This window comes from Prionailurus viverrinus, chromosome B1 (assembly GCF_022837055.1).
Source record: "Prionailurus viverrinus isolate Anna chromosome B1, UM_Priviv_1.0, whole genome shotgun sequence".
NCBI lineage: Eukaryota > Metazoa > Chordata > Mammalia > Carnivora > Felidae > Prionailurus > Prionailurus viverrinus.
In genome coordinates this window covers 161555470-161566633 of record NC_062564.1, presented here as the reverse complement: position 1 = coordinate 161566633, position 11164 = coordinate 161555470, and the positions used below count along the sequence as shown (strand labels likewise).

At 41.5% G+C, this 11164-nt stretch overlaps 1 non-coding gene across 1 annotated transcript; it reads right to left on the bottom strand.

Annotated features, from left to right (window-relative positions):
- Positions 1-9258: 9258 nt before the first annotated feature.
- Positions 9259-9366, bottom strand: LOC125165021 (U6 spliceosomal RNA). Its single transcript, XR_007151929.1, has one exon. It is a non-coding gene; the product is annotated as a U6 spliceosomal RNA (small nuclear RNA).
- Between the last annotated feature and the right edge of the window lie 1798 nt (positions 9367-11164).

Genomic DNA, 11164 nt, shown 5'->3' with positions numbered 1-11164 from the left:
GCATCCCATAGTATCTACAGACACACAACAGAGACAGATAGCTCTAACAGGGGCCAGCTTCAATCCTAAGAAACTGGGAGGAGAATATGTAAACATATATATTTTGGGGTACAAATGTCCATTGCAATTCTCTTGATTTTTTAAATTTATACTTTATAAAGTATAAGGACACTTTTAAGAAAAATGAAAATAACATAACTTAAATGAATCTCCAATTTTTCTCCTAAATTTCATCTTTATAATAAGAATATTTTATGTATTTATATAATAGAAATATTTTCAAGAAGGAATAATCACACATATATCATTTCAGTTTTGATAAAGGTTAACACTGGAAGGTCTAGGCAACATAAATTTTTAATTTAAGGCTGAAGTTTATTTGGTATTTCAGAGCACCACCTGGTGGATGAATTAACAATAGCAGCCCAAAACAAAAGTCCGTCAAAATGGCTCTGAAACAAAGGGTAATGGAACCTATGATGCTTATTCCTTCTCTTTTCTTTTCTTTCTACTTTGGCTCTCATTCTTTTTTTTTTTTTTCCTCTTCTTCTTTTCATTTCCTATCCAATCTCGCCTGCCTCTGTTTACACTTTAAGCTTGTCCATGCCACCTCTCTGTATTGCTGAGTCCTCAAAGTGGCTAAGAAGCTTGCTTACTTATTCCTGATTTAATAAAATCTAAGAAGTTTCTAAAATTCCAGTAGAAAGGCAAATATATTTGAAGTTTCAAAATTGGACTTTCTTCCAGAGACTGTATCTTTCTACTCAGGGGTTTGTGTTTCTCCAAAGGAGGGGTTTTTGTTTGACTGATCTACACAGAAACAATCATTTTAGTGAAACCCCTCTTTCATAATTTATGTTTACATAATGACAAAAGTTGACTCATTTAGAGTATGTTAGCCTGTTATTCTGATCCAGCAGCCAATGGCTTCTGAGAAAGAGAAGACTGGTGTAGAGCTACCTTCTTAAAGGTCTCTGATCACAAATGACCCACAATATGAATGAGTGGAACAAGACAGGTCAGAATATCAAGGAGTCATAAACTGGGGACCTGGAAACCTCATGACTTGTCCATAAGGATATACATTATTCTAATGCAACCAGTTCTTCCAGTTTTTAAAAATAAGCCAATGGGGTGCCTGGGTGGATCAGTCGGTTAAGCGTCCAACTCTGGATTTCAGCTCAGATCATGATCTCAGTTTCTGGGATCAAGCCCCACATTGCGCTCTGTGCTCACAGCACGGAGCCTCCTTGGGATTCTGTCTCTCCCTCTCTCTCTGCCCCTTCCCTGGTCATGTGCACGTACTCTCTCTCTCTCAAAATAAATAAAATGAAGCCTTAAAAAAAAGTTGTGGGAATTTGCAAATAATGCTTCAATAAACATGGAGGTACATATACCTTTCCAAATTAGTGTTTTCATTTTCTTTGATGAATCGATAAAGAAGATGTGATACACACACACAGAGGACTATTACTCAGCCATAAAGAAAGAATGAATCTTGCCATTGGCAACAACATGGATAGAGCTAGAGGGTATAATGCTAAGTGAAATAAGTCAGTCAGAGAAAGAGAATACCATATTATTTCACTCATACATGTAACTTAAGGAATAAATAAAACGAACAAAAGAAAAAGAGACAAACAAAAAAGAGACCCTTAAATACAGAGAACAAACTGATGGCTGCCAGAGGGGAAGTGGGCAGGGGGCAGCGGGGAGATGGGTGAAACAGATGAAGGAGATTAAGAATACACTTATTGCAATGAGCACTGAGTAACTTAAGGAATTGTTGAAGCATTGTAGTGTACACCCAAAACTAACACAATACTGTAGATTGATTATACCTGAATGTTAAAATAAATTTTATTTGTTAAATGTTTATTGATTTATTTTAAAAGAGAGAGAGAGCATGCATGCAAGAATGGGGGAGGGGCAGAGAGAAGGAGAGAGAGACTCCCACGCAGGCTCCACACTGTCAGCACAGAGCCCATCTCAGGGCTTGATCCCACAAACCGTGAGATCATGACTTGAGCAGAAATCAAGAGTCAGACGCTTAACTGACTGAGCCACCCAGATGTCCCTAAAGATATATTAAAAAAAAAAGGGGGGGGGCGCCTGGGGGGGCGCAGTCGGTTAAGCGTCCGACTTCAGCCAGGTCATGATCTCGCAGTCCGTGAGTTCGAGCCCCGCGTCAGGCTCTGGGCTGATGGCTCAGAACCCGGAGCCTGTTTCCGATTCTGTGTCTCCCTCTCTCTCTGCCCCTCCCCCGTTCATGCTCTGTCTCTCTTTGTCCCAAAAATAAATAAACGTTGAAAAAAAAAAAAAAAGAAAAAAGAAAAAAAAAAAAAGGTTTGGGAATTTGGGCTTCATTCACTTGATGACAGAATATGAATAAGTAAGCAGTCTGCTTACTTACTGAAATCTACCCCAGACCCTGAACAAATCACTTTTACAATGCCTAAGCACTGCTGCCACCTCTCAATGAGCAAGCCCATGCCATGTGCCCCTGTTACTTCACACAGTCAGATTACAGGTTCGTGGAGAGTTAGGATGTCCCGGAAATGGCCTTTCATCCCTATGACTGTCCATGGGCCTTGAAATAACCTGAGGTTCAGACTTGGGCTCCAACTAGAAACAGTGTAGTAGAGCTGGGAAGAACAGCTGTGAGGCTTATGGGCTTGAAGTTTGCACTGCACTTGCAAACAAATTCATGCGTAAATTTAAAAATGTATGTAAGTTAAAAATACCTTAAGTCCAATTTTGGCCATCTTACCTTACAACAAAGCTTCGTCATCTACACACCTACTGGGGCAACCAGAGGCACTTTACTGCTAATTGATTTAGAAAAGATGCTGACACCATTTACACATTCTAAAGAGAAAAATATGACCTTCCTTCCTCAGAGTTCTCTGGGAAACAGTGCAGGGTTTTGTTGTTGTTTTGTTTTGTTTTGACATGGAAAAACTCAGAGGATGTAACAGTGATATTTTAATAACAAACTTCATGGCCAAAAAGACTTGGAGAATGTCTATCTGCTCAGGCTTTCATGACAGACTACCATAGATGAGGCAGCTTAAACAAAAGAAATTTATTTCATCACTGTGTCAGAAGTTAGAAGTCCAAGATCGAGGTGCCGGCTGGTTCAGGGTCCGGTGAGGATTCTCATCCTGGCTTGCGGACAGCCACCATCTCACCATGCCCTTACGTGGTCTTTCCTCATTGCATGCATGTGGAGAGACAGGGGGCGCAAGCAAGCCCTCTGCTGTCATTTCTTGGAAGACATTATTCCTATTGGATCAGGGCCTCCCCCTTATGACCTGATTTAACTTTACTTCCTGCAAAGCCCCATCTTCAAATACAGGTGCACTGGGGGTTAGGACCAACATATAAATTTGGTGGGAGATACACAAGCATTCAGCCCGTGACAAAGAAGCTGTACTGTATGTCTGTATCATTTGCATTGTATCTTGAAACTAAAATAAGTAAAACGTCTCCTTTTTAAAAATGATAAGTTCTAATGCTGGATTTTAAAAAACTGTTTATTTTAGAGAGAGAGAGAGAGATTGAGGGGAGCAGAAGGAAAGAGAGAGAGAGAGAGAGAGAGAACGCGCGCACAGAGCGTGACGCTGGGCTCGAACCCACAAACTGTGAGATCAGGACCTGAGCCAAAATTGAGTCAGACGGTTAACTGACTGAGCCCCCCAGGCACCCGAGATTTTTTATTTTAGCCAAATTACTTTAAACCCCTTCCCCTGACCTACAGTCCTTTTAAACTCTAATAAGCATACTCAGTGTTTAATTTTTACATTTACTAGCTTCTCATAACATCTCAACTTAGTCTCTGAAACAATTATCCCTTTATTGTTAAATAATTCCCAAGTTTTAGCTTTCCACAGAACTCCAGGGCATTACTTACAATGTAAACAATAGGTATGGCTTTAGAAATCTGAGAAGTCCTCAATTTATAATTTCTACTTGGAGACTGGGCTCGGTAACATTCCAGACCTCTCGATTTTATCTTTGTTCTTTGGGAAATGGGCTCCCTGACGAAACAAATCTGGTTTTGAGGAATAACTTGTAATATTTTCAGTTAGTTGTAGTTTTTAAAATGGAATCCCTTTCTTTACTTTTTTGAAACAATACTGAGAAATGCCCTCAGGTGCTGGACGTTAGTCAGTGGTCCTGTTCCTCCCGCTTCCAAGCCTTGCAGCCTTGTCTGTCTTACCCGCTGGCTGCAGCTGATTCACAGGCTGCTTATTCAAGGTTATACTGGCCTCATCAGATTTTTTTTTTCCTCACCAGAATTCAGAGGAGAGACAGAGAAAGCCTAAGGCAATTAAGATATGGATGTTGGGGGCGCCTGGGTGGCGCAGTCGGTTAAGCGTCCGACTTCAGCCAGGTCACGATCTCGCGGTCCGTGAGTTCAAGCCCCGCGTCAGGCTCTGGGCTGATGGCTCAGAGCCTGGAGCATGTTTCCGATTCTGTGTCTCCCTCTCTCTCTGCCCCTCCCCCGTTCATGCTCTGTCTCTCTCTGTCCCCAAAAAAATAAACGTTGAAAAAAAATATTTAAAAAAAAAAAAAAAAAAAAAAAAAAAAAAAAGATATGGATGTTGGATTTAAACAGACTTGTCATTCCAAGGCACCACTGAGGGCGACTCGGACGAATTATATTCAAGACAGCAAAAGAAGCCAGCCCTCAGAAAGTAAGCAGAATGGAGCAGGTGTTCAGAGCAAAGCAAAGACAAGAGGCTCCTGCAACCTAGGAAGACTTTTCCATTATTCCCAGTTCTTATCCTCCTGAGTCTCCACTGTAGTTTAGGCAGACTTAGTGTGGAATCAGTTCTTTACTGATTTAACAATACAGTGCATTAATAGAAAACCTGAGGCTAGCAGATCAAGAGACAACTGCTGCGGGGAAGATAGTTTGTTACTCACAGTTCCCAAGAGGAGGGGGCCACATGAGGAAGCACTGGGGTTGGTCGTGAAGTCAGAAAGAAGGAGGAACTGTGGACAAGAGCCTCTATTGTGGGCTTCCATGGGAAGGAATTGGTGAGGCAGGTAAATGAGCACAGGATTATTTGAATAATTTCATCGGGCTGTGGGGCACAGGAGCTGTCCCTCGTTGTCTGGTATTTGGCCCTGAGCTCTTGAGGGCAAGTGTGAATGGCGCAGAGTGTAAAAGCCTGATAAAGGGGATGGTTGGAGTGTGGACTCTGCATTGGTTGGTCTGTATTGGGAAAACATGCCCCTAGAGGGAGGACTCCTCCTAAGGAGGCTGGAGAGGGAATGAGGGATGCAGGAGGCCCAGACAAGGTGACTGAGGCTTATTACTGGGTTGCCCAGGACAAGGCATGTTCAGCACATGCATGTAGACCAGACAGATGTTAAAGCATCAAATTTACAGAAACTAGAAACATGGTTAATACACTTACATCCAAACATGCTCTTAAATAGGTTCAGGAACTAGTCCCAAGTTGCAGGGCTAATTAGAGGCAACACCAGGATGAAATAAGGCAAGTTCCTTGCATACATGCCACACTGCTTCTGTCACGCCTTCATTAAACTTGCAGCTGGACCGGGGTCTCCAGTCTCTTTGCAAGATAATATGAGGTGTGGGACCCAGACTCCACAGTAGCAAAAGCAGAACCCCACACAAAGAAGTTCCTGGAAGGGGAAAGAACTATCACTTTGGGGAGCAAACTTCCAAGCTAGAACAGCACTGTTCCCTTTAAGCAAGAACACAGAATTCACACTCACCCAGAACATCAATGGCTCACTTTTCACTTCTGTAATTTGGAATTGATATTACATATCATGGTATGGATAGTCTTTTGCAAAGAGACATAGTGGTTTTCCTGTTTCTAAGATACTATTAAGACTGTGATGAGTATGCCATTTTAGAATCAATAGCCCTTACCTCAAGATTGATAGGTGAAGCCACTGCTAAAAATGCCCTTTCACCTTGATTTTCCCCACACTGAGTTCTAAATCTGGTGCACTTGGACACATTATGTCCCTTGCTCTCTACTCTCATGCTCCCATTCTCTGTGCTACACATCTTGAGCCTTTACATAGTGCCTTTTTGGAACACTGATTGGACAATACATTTTTTGTGGCTGGTCTCCCCTTTTAGATGACAAACTTCCTACTGGCAAAGTATCCCAAATTTCCTTTTCTTCTCTTCTTCTGAGCCTTTATCCCCCATATAAATGTCTGGGCTATAAGAAGAAGGCATGGGCATAAATGAGCTATCAGAATATTACTATAACAAAACGGAAAACAAATGAAATTTAAAAATCAATCGAGCCGCTTTTAAGCTATATGGCTCTCCATTGGTTGGTGATTACTATCCTTGATTTTAAAAACGTTTCTACCTTTTGTCTTACAGCCTAGCTTAATTCAGGCACTTAATCGTAGGTAATGTAACATATGACTCGTCTTATATCAGTTGTGGTAAATACATGAATCATATGTTGATTAAAAGCATGATGATTTTTTGCCTCATTGGATGCATTTGCATCATGAAATCTTAAAATGAACAGTATGCTAAAGAGCACATATGCACATGTGCACGCACACAAAAATACGTTACTGGTTTTTTTAAATTTATTTAAATGTCTACTTATTTTGAGAGAGTGTGTGAGTAGGGGAGGGGAAGAGAGGAAGAGAGAGAATCCCAAGCAGGCTCCATGCTGCCAGCAAAAAGCCCAACATGGGGCTCGAACTCACGAACCAGGAGATCATGACCTGAGCCAAAATCAAGAGTCAGATGCTTAACAAACTGAGCCACCCAGATGCTCTGCTACTAGTTTTTGATAGATGACTGCACTGCCTGATTTGGTGGTATTCTAGGAATAGACAGAGCAGTAGAGAGAATAAGAAATCCAGAAATTGATGCAAACTCACAGAGTTTATGTACCTATTTTAGTATTTTGACCTATGCTGTTCAATCATTCAATCATTCATTCATTCAACAAATATTTCTTGAATATGTGGTATCGGGCACTGTTTTAAGTATTGATTAAAACAAAAAGATGCAACAAAAAGGGATAAGACAGAATTGTCTTATGTCTTATGTCTTAATCTATGACATAGAGGACTGCACTAATATGTCCACTTATATATGAAGAACTAAGGGTAAAAGGGATATATGTTCTTGCCCAAATACATATAAGTAGTAAGAGATAATATTAGGATTTAGATCCACATCTGTATGTCTTTAAGGCCCATGTATTTTTCAACTGCTGCTAATTTCCATCCCAGTAAGCATTTATAGGAGACTGCCCTAAATTTCAAATCAAAAATATCAAATGAATCTGTTAATGACTTTCCTTTAAACTGTAAGAACTGTCTACAGAAAATGTGTACCTTAGAGAACTGCATGTTTCCTTTTTTGTTTTTTTTTTTTTTAACATTTATTTATTTTGAGACAGAGAGAGACAGAGCATGAATGGGGGAGGGGCAGAGAGAGAGGGAGACACAGAATCGGAAGCAGGCTCCAGGCTCTGAGCCATCAGCCCAGAGCCCGACGCGGGGCTGGAACTCACGGACCGCGAGATCGTGACCTGGGCTGAAGTCGGACGCTTAACCAACTGAGCCACCCAGGCGCCCCTGTTTTTTTTTTTTTTATGTTGATTTTTGAGAGAGAGAAAGAGTGTGAGCAGGGGAGGGGCAGAGAGAGGGAGACACAGAATCCGAAACAGACTCCGGGCTCTGAGCTGTCAGCACAGAACTCAATGCAGGGCTCAAATCCACAAACTGTGAGATCATGACCTCAGCCGAATTCGGATGCTTAACCGACTGAGACACCCAGGTGCCCCAAGAACTGCATGTTTCTTGATATTGTTTTTGTACTCTGCGCAAGAATACAGTAAAAAGCCTAAAAACAAAATTTAAAAGACTAAGTCTTTCCACACACACACACATATATATATACTATACATACACACACAGGGAAGACTATACATACACAGTTATGAAGCAACCTTGTAAAGTCATTTGTTCTGCTTTTCCCCGGTCAAGTCACAGGACTTTAATTTTTTTTTTTAATATCATATACTTCTCCTGGAATAAACATTTATTTAAAAATAGTTCATTATTTTTTTCATGAAATAAATTTCACGGCAGTAATAATTTCTTAAAGTTTATTTATTTTGAGAGAGAGAGGGAGAGCACACGTGCATGCATACGTGCGCCAGGGAGGGGCAGAGAGAGAGAGGGAGAGAGAGAATCCCAAGCAGTCTCTGCGGTTACAGTGCACAGCTCAATGCAGGACTCAATCCCAAGACCGTGGGATCATGACCTGAGCTGAATTCAAGAGTCAGGTAACCAATAAGAGACTCTTAAATACAGAGAACAAACTGAGAGTTGATGGGGGTGGGGGGTTGGGAGTTTGGGGAGGTGGGGAAAATGGGTGATGGGCATTGAGGAGGGCATTTGTTGGGATGAGCACTTGGTGTTGTATGTAAGTGATGAATCACTAGAATCTACTCCCGAAGCCAACACTACACTGAATGTTAACTAACTTGAGAAAAAAAAAAAAAGTTGGGTGTTCAACCAACTGAGCCACCCAGGCACCCCAATGGCAATAATATTTTTAAAGTATTATTTCATTTTCACTTAAAAATAAATTATAGTTCAGGTAGTTTTAATTTAAAAAAAACTTTAAAAAAGACCATTTCTTAATTTTTAAATTATACAATTTTTGTCATATAAACGTGGTGACATTACTAAGTTCCCTTCAAATAGGCTATTCTATTTCATAGATGATATTTTTCAACAAACTGCACCATGCTACATAAAAAGGCAGTGGAGTACAAATGTATAAAATGATTTTTTAAGGCAATAATCAGTTTTATCATATCTCCTAACACTGGAATAAAGCCAAATTTGTGCACTGAAGGTAAAGAAATATACTGTACATATAGTATTTTTGGGATGTGTATATGCCAGTTAAAAACTGAATTCCAGCTAAAGACCAAAGCACAAGATATGAATAAAATAAAAAAATATATAACAATGAGTAAAAAGGAGTCTTTCTCTTCTGTTCAAACTGAAATCAAGGATTTTTTTCCTCAGCTTTTTTTTCTCAGTGTTTCAATCTTGGTTATTAATAGTAGCATTTGCATTTCACAACTGAATGCTAATTTCCAGAAACACCCTGAGACTTCCAGGGTTTAGCTGTGTACCTGTCAGGCAAGCCCAGGATATTCTGCAGTATCAAGTAACCTGAAAACTCTCAGTTTTTTATTGTGTGATTTTTTTAATATGGAACGTTTCGCGAATTTGTGTGTCATCTTTCGCAGGAGCCACACTAATCTTCTCTGTATCATTCCAATTTCAGTATATGTGTGGCCGAAGTGGGCACTCTCAGCAGTTTACAACAATGTTTATTTCTCGCTCACGTGCATATCCATCCTGGGTCAGCAATGATCTTTGCCCGCTCTTGGAATCACTGGCAACCTAAGCGGACAGAGGCTGCATCCCAACAGAGTCAGAGGAGGGGTGAAGAGCACGGAGAACTACGTGCTGATTCTTAAGGCCTCTGCCCAGAAAGGACATACATCACTTCTGCTTACAGGTAATTGACCAAAGCAAATCACATGACCAAGCCTGTATCAACAGGGTAGAGATGAACAATTCTTCCACCTTGACTGTTTATAAATAATACAGTCATCCACAAGCTCTAAAAATACCATGTGCATCATTTCATTTGGTCCTGATGACACCCCCTTGTGATACAAAGTGCAGGAAAGGTGGGAGATGTGCTGCAAAACATTTCAGCAGAACCAACCCACCAATGTTCGCTGCTTCTGCAATTTCTCGTCTTCAACATCAGCCAATCGGATGAGCACAAGGGGTGGGACAAGGCCAGATCAAGGCTCTTTCCAAATTGCTCTGATGCATCCTACTGCCTGCCTTTGGAGTCCTCCCAATTCCTTGTACTCTCTACTATTCCTTGGAATGGAGTGGGTGGGTCAGGCTAGAGGGGCAATGACCAACAGGACAGAGCTGCCAGGGGACATAAGGAGGCACCAGGGTAGTGAAGCCTGGTCATCCAATCTGAAGACACGGAGCCACCAACAGAGTGCAGCTATGTCCCTGGAAACTGATGGATGTATTATACGATGAGAATGCAGGGTGCCTGTTCCAGGTGAAATCTTCAGGATAAATGCTAATAAATAATATGCTGTGATAGGTAATAGGAGTAGTAGACAAGAGCTTCCTAGTTGATAAAACTCAGTCAAGGGCTTTCAAGAGTCGTAAGCTCTTTGGTCTCCAAGAGGGGCTCTGGGTGACTCAGAGGTTGTTCCTGACCCCGATGTCAACATGCTCACTGCTTCCGTCACAATCATAGGTAGATTCCTCGCTTCTGGTGACTATGGTCACAAGACTTTTCCCTCCTAGAGTGGCTGAAAGGCAGACATTAACAGCTTGTAGATGGAGTCCCTTTGTTCCTACTGGGCTGCTTCCACCACCCTGGAGCTGCATGTGCTACACTGCATTCCCTGTCCATGATGCGATAGTGAGTCCCAGTCCTGGACTCTTCACCCCTCTACTCTGGGCAGTGTGGTACCATTGTAGTTAAGCACACAGGTGCCACCATCAGACAGAACTGAGCATAAATCTGACTGTATCATTTGCCACAGTCGAATGTCCTTTAAAAACTCTGCTCCTCCATTCTCTTATCTTTAAAGTAGAAATCAGGGTGCCTGGGTGGCTCAGTTGGTTGGGCATCCAACTTCGGCTCAGGTCATGATCTCGTGGTCCATGAGTTTGAGTCCCGCGTTGGGCTCTGTGCTGACAGCTCAGAATCTGGAGCCTGCTTCCAATTCTGTGTCTCCCTCTCTCTCTGCCCCTCCCTCCTTCTCTCTCAAAAATAAACATTAAAAAAATTTTTTTAAATAGAAGCGATAGGGGCCCCTGGATGGCTCAGTTGGTTGAGCGTTCAACTTTAGCTCAGGTCATGATCTCATGATTTGTGGGTTTGAGCCCCATATCAAGCTCTGTGCTGACAGTGCAGAAGCCCACTTCAGATCCTTTGTCCCCATCTCTGTCTGTCCCTCCCCCACTCATACTCTCTTTCTCTATCAACAAACATTTAAAAAGTAAAATAAAATAAAAATGATAATATTATTTATTGCCAAGAATTATTATTGTATGGGTC